Genomic DNA, 5,606 nt, shown 5'->3' on the forward strand with positions numbered 1-5,606 from the left:
ATGACACAGGTAAGTTAGAAGTAAAAAGATGGAAAAATATTTACCATACGAACCATAATGAAAAAAAAAAACAGTATTTGCTATATTAATATTGGATAAAACAGGCTTCAGAACAAGGAATAGTGCTAGGGATAAACAGAGATATTTACCTAACGATAAAGGGATTGATTCGAGATGACATAACAATCCTAAATGTGTATGATCTTTGTAATAGATCTTCAAAATACAGGAAGCAAAAATTGATAGAACTGAAATGAGAAATAGGGAAATTGACAATTATAGTTGCTGGCTTTAGCTTTCCACTCTTAGTAATTAAAAGGAAAAATAGACAAAAATTCAGGAGAGAGAACTTCCCCATAGAGTTTCCAAGGAGCAGCTGGTAGATTCAAACTGCTGACCTTTTGGTTAGCAGCCAAGTTCTTAACCACTATACCACCAGGGTTCTGGTAAGGGTTCTGGTAAGGTAATAGACGACTTGAACAGCAATATCAACTAAATTGTTCTATAGATATTTATTGGACACTCTGCTAAACTACAAGAGTATACAGATTCTTTTCAAGTTCACAGTCACCAAAATAGATGATATTCTAGGTCATACAATAAATCTCAACAAATTTAGAATTGAAATCCGAGGAGGTGTGTTCTCTGACCATAACCCCAAACCCAGTGCCATACAGAATTAAATTAGCAGTCAAAATAGAAATATATCTGGTAAATCCCTAAATGTCAGCATATTTCTGAGTAACACATGGGCCAAAGAACTAATTACAAGGGAAATTATAAAATATTCTGAAATGAATGAAAATGAACAACCAACAAATAAAAAATTGTAAGATGTAGTTAAAGCAATGCTGAAGGAAAAACTTACCACATTAAATGTTTGTATTAGAAAAGAAGAAAGATAATAATTAAATAGTATAGGCTTCTACTGTTAAAAAACTAGAAGAGAAAGAGCAAAGTAAATTCAAAGCAGATAATGTGCTTATCTACATAGAAAATTCTAAGGAATTCAAAACAGTCTATAGAACTAATAAGTGAGTTTTAAAAGGTCATAGATATCAGGTCAGCATACAAAGGTCAATTACATGTTTTTATAATAGCAATGAACAACTGAAAATTAAAATATAAAAAAAAAACATTTAAAATAGCATCAAAACATGAAATAATTAAGGATAAACAACGAAATATATGGAAGACTTGTACACTGAAGATTATAAAACACTGTTGAATGAAATTAAAGGAGACCTCAATAAATGGAGAGATACGCTGTGTTCAAGGATCAGAAGACTCAATATTGTTAAGATGTTCATTCTCCCTAATTAATCTATACATTTGGAGCAACATTAGTAAAATATTCCAGGAGTCTTTTTTCTTTTATATAGACAAACTGACTCTAAAATGTATGTGGAAATTAAAGTACCTAGAATAGCCAAAATAATCATGAAAGAGAAGAACTTATACTTTTTGATGTCAAGACCTTTACAAACCAACAGTAATAAAACAGCATGTTTGCAATAAAGAGAGACATATAGAACAATGGAACAAAATAGAGTTCAGAAAAAAATCCACACACGTATAGTTAACTGATTTTCAAAAGAGGTGACAGGTAATTCAAAGGAGAAAACACTCTTTTTGACAAATATTTCTGAAGCAATCAAATATCCATATACAAAACACAGCCTTGACTATTAACATCCACCATTGTGAAAAACTGAAATTGCTTAGAGAAACTCCAAAAAATTAGTGTAACAATATTTTTACGGAGAGTACATATAATTAGAATCAGGCAGCATCACCCAAACAGGTCGGGAAGGTGCTCCAAAGAGGGGACAGTTAAAGCGAGTTATAATTTCTCAGAAGATAACATCAAAGCACAGGGCAGGTTACAGAAACAGTCGCCAAGGACATGCCATACCTCCTAAAGCAGCTTCTGGTCAGATCTGGGAGTTCCTTCTTCTGGAAGCTGGCTACACATGCATAATTTTCCAAAGGAACTCAATGCCTAAGGCAAAACATTCTCCACTAAGCTGCTCACTAGGCTACTGCTTGACCTGAAAGTGACTCCAGGGAACCAGTTCCTACAAGGTTCCAAAAGGATACCTAGAGCACCGTCCAGTCTGAGGGGAGCGGCGCAAGGAGTAGACGCCGCCGCCGCCTAAGCCGCAGCCTCAGCCTCAGTTTCATCCTTCGGGCTTGGGATCTGCTGCCGGGAAGCTTTGGCCCCGCAACCCCGCGTGCTGCGGTCGCAGGTTACTACCTCCAGAAAGAAAAACTGACACCTTGCATCCTGGAAGTTTACTTAAGCATCTGAAATTAGGGTCTTCTTTCAAATTTGGACCTGGCTAATCGAGGAGCAACAAGACCCAACGGGCCAAATACTGGAAATAAAATATGCCAGTTCAAACTAGTACTTCTGGGAGAGTCTGCTGTTGGCAATTCAAGCCTAGTGCTTCGTTTCGTGAAGGGCCAATTTCATGAATTTCAGGAGAGGACCATTGGGCTGCTTTTCTAACCCAGACTGTGTGTCTTGATGACACAACAGTAAAGTTTGAAATATGGGATACAGCTGGTCAAGAGCGATACCACAGCCTAGCACCAATGTACTAAAGAGGAGCACAAGCAGCCATCTTTGTATATGATATCACAAATGAGGAATCCTTTGCAAGAGCAAAAAACTGGGTAAAAGAGCTTCAGAGGCAAGCAAGTCCTAACATTGTAATAGCTTTATCAGGAAACAAGGCTGACCTAGCAAATAAAAGAGCTGTAGATTTCCAGGAAGCACAGTCCTATGCAGATGATAACAGTTTATTATTCACGGAAACATCAGCTAAGACATCAATGAATGTAAATGAAATATTCATGGCAATAGCTAAAAAGTTGCCAAAGAACGAGCCACAGAATCCAGGAGCCAATTCTACCAGGGGAAAAGGAGTAGACCTTACGGAACCCACACAGCCAACCAGGAGTCAGTGTTGTAGTAACTAAACTCTAGTTTGAACTAGCTGGAATATTCTTCTGCTTCCTAAACGTTAACAATGGAATTGGAGCGTTTAACCAGCCCAGTATGACTTCCAAAAAGAAGAGACTTACGATAGAGTCAAGTTTCTAATACAGAATTATTTTAAGTGTTTTGAACTTAATTTTTAATAACATGCATGTGTCCCTCTGACTAATGTTTCAGCAGTAGAAGGGAGAAGTAAGAGCTGTGTGTACACTGGCTTCGTTGGAAGGTTAGGGGAATCATTTCTCATCAGCAGGGACATAGAAAAATGATTGTCTGGACCCACAGTTAAGCAGCCAGTTCCTCCAAACTGGTACAGTAGTCTATGAGAAAGATCTGGAATTTACTCATTTGGGCCTTTCAAAAACATTGTCTTTTTAGGAGACTCTAAAGATAGTTATGTTTAGCTACAACATTCGGGCAAATGGTAATTTCTCCTGGTATCTGTATTTAAAGTGTGCATTCCACGTTTTAATAAACTAGCCACAAGAACACAGCCCCACATCTTCAGGGGAAAAATGAACACAGGTGGCAGACTGTATCTAAATTATAGCCAGTCCTGTTATTTCTTAAATGGTGGTAAAAATCAGATGTAACCCATCTTGCTTTAGAAATACGAAAACTGATAAACGCATTTGATGGGTAGTGTTCCCTTCAAACGTGAGCTCTTCAATAAAAATGAAACAGACCGGGTGTCTGTGATTTCGGTTTAATCACTGCTGGCCATTTGCATAGGGTGGTTTTGTTGTTTGGGGGCAGGGAGGGAGCTTGTTCCCTTGGGACATAATACAGTCAATGCACTAACAATTATGTACATTCAAACTTGATTACTTTAAATTCGATCTTCAGATGTACTGTAAATAGGGTACTGCATTGTAGCCTCCATATATGTTTAATACTTTTCTGTAATATTTAAGAGTTGCTTATAAGTGTACAAAATGTACACTTATTAAAACAGCTAAGTATTTCTCTCCCCCTTTCAGAGGAAGGGGCTTCAGTTGTTCCTACATTGCTAGACCCATAATAAACAATGTATCTGTAATTCATAACCTAAGTATTGCGATGTTAGCAAGGATCTTTCAGCCAGCTTTGTTTCCCAAAGTTCATGTTATTTGGATTAGTTCAGTATATTGCACTAATTCTTTAGTTCTTTTCATTGTATGAAATCTACCATGTGTCAGAGATGATTTAATCTATTTAAGTGATAAACTGCTAGCAGAACTTGTATATTTACAGTAATTGAGAATTAGTAAGGAAAACCATTTCCCAGTGTTTAGTTTTATATTGAGGTGCTCAGGTTTGAATAAAGTGGTATAAACAGCAAAAAAAAAAAAAAAAAAAAAAAGGGTACCTAAGGGCAGATGGCCTGTGTAGATAACCTCAATTTTATGAACCCAGAAAATCAGATTCAAGGAGAATCAAAACGATTTTGTCACCATATAAAAAAATTACTCAAAAAGAATTGCAGATCCAAATGTAAAAACGAAATGCGCAAAACCTCCAGAAGAAATCTTAGGAGAAAACTTTTCACTACTTTGGATTTGGAAAGCATTTGTTACAACACAAGAAGCATAAAAGATTAAAAAATTAAAAAAAAGATTTCATTAAAATTAAAATATGCTGCTCTTCAAGAAATGCTGTGAGTAAATGACTAGATAAATTGCGTACTTGGAGAAAATATTTGATAAATATTTCATAAGATACCTGCATTCAGAGTATGTAAATAGGTTATTACGATTCCACAATAAGAAGACAATCGCCTCTCCCCAAATGGTCAAAGGATTAGAACAGGTGCTTCATCGAAGAAGAGATATAGGTGGCAAACAAGCACATGAAAAGGCTGTGTTGTGTAGTTTAGTGCCTTTGGAAGATGAAGTAGACGGGAGCTCTTTATATAAGGGGGACAGGAGAGCTTGCACTCGGGAGGAGGAAGAGACAGAGGGTGGTGACATTCTTCAAATAAGATGGTCCCTATGTAGTTAAACGTTAAGCCAAGGAAATGGTTCCTATAGGAAAGATGTAAGGGAGAATGGGAGAGTTTGCACCTGGGAAGAGGAAGAGACAGTGGGTGGTGACATTCCTCAGTAAGATGGTCCGTACGTAGTTAAATATTAAGCCGCGAAAATGGTCCCTATAGGAAAGATGTAAGGGAGAGTGGGAGAGCTTGCACTCCGGAAGAGGAAGAGACAGGGGGTGGTGACATTCTTCAATAAGATGGTCCTTATGTAGTTAAATTTTAAACCAAAGAAATGGTCCTTATAGGGGTCCCTAACTTGATAGGGTCCTTAACTTAAGGAAGTGGTCTCTACAGGGGTCCCTGACTTGGCTGTTAAACGTTAACAGGGAGAAATAAGAGAAAAAGGGTATAAAAACTTTAAGAAAATGACTATCAGGGCTCTCAGACTCTCCCTCTGAGCAGCCCGCTTGACGCTCTCTGGTCAGCTGTATTTTCACTGTTAAGTCTCTGTTAACTAATAAAACCCCTTGCTTGCTTGACACTCTTTATCTCAGTGCTTGAATTCTTTCCTACACTAAAGACAAGAACAGAGGCTATTCTCTGGTAATATATTCTGGTGCCCTGACTCAGATCGAAAACTTACTCCTC

General features: G+C 37.4%; 1 pseudogene; it reads left to right on the forward strand.

Moving 5' to 3' along the window:
* On the forward strand, window positions 1–3,252 carry LOC126061151 (ras-related protein Rab-5A-like; annotated as a pseudogene).
* Window positions 3,253–5,606: the final 2,354 nt, after the last annotated feature.

The sequence above is a fragment of the Elephas maximus genome, chromosome 1 (genome assembly GCF_024166365.1).
Source record: "Elephas maximus indicus isolate mEleMax1 chromosome 1, mEleMax1 primary haplotype, whole genome shotgun sequence".
Lineage (NCBI taxonomy): Eukaryota > Metazoa > Chordata > Mammalia > Proboscidea > Elephantidae > Elephas > Elephas maximus.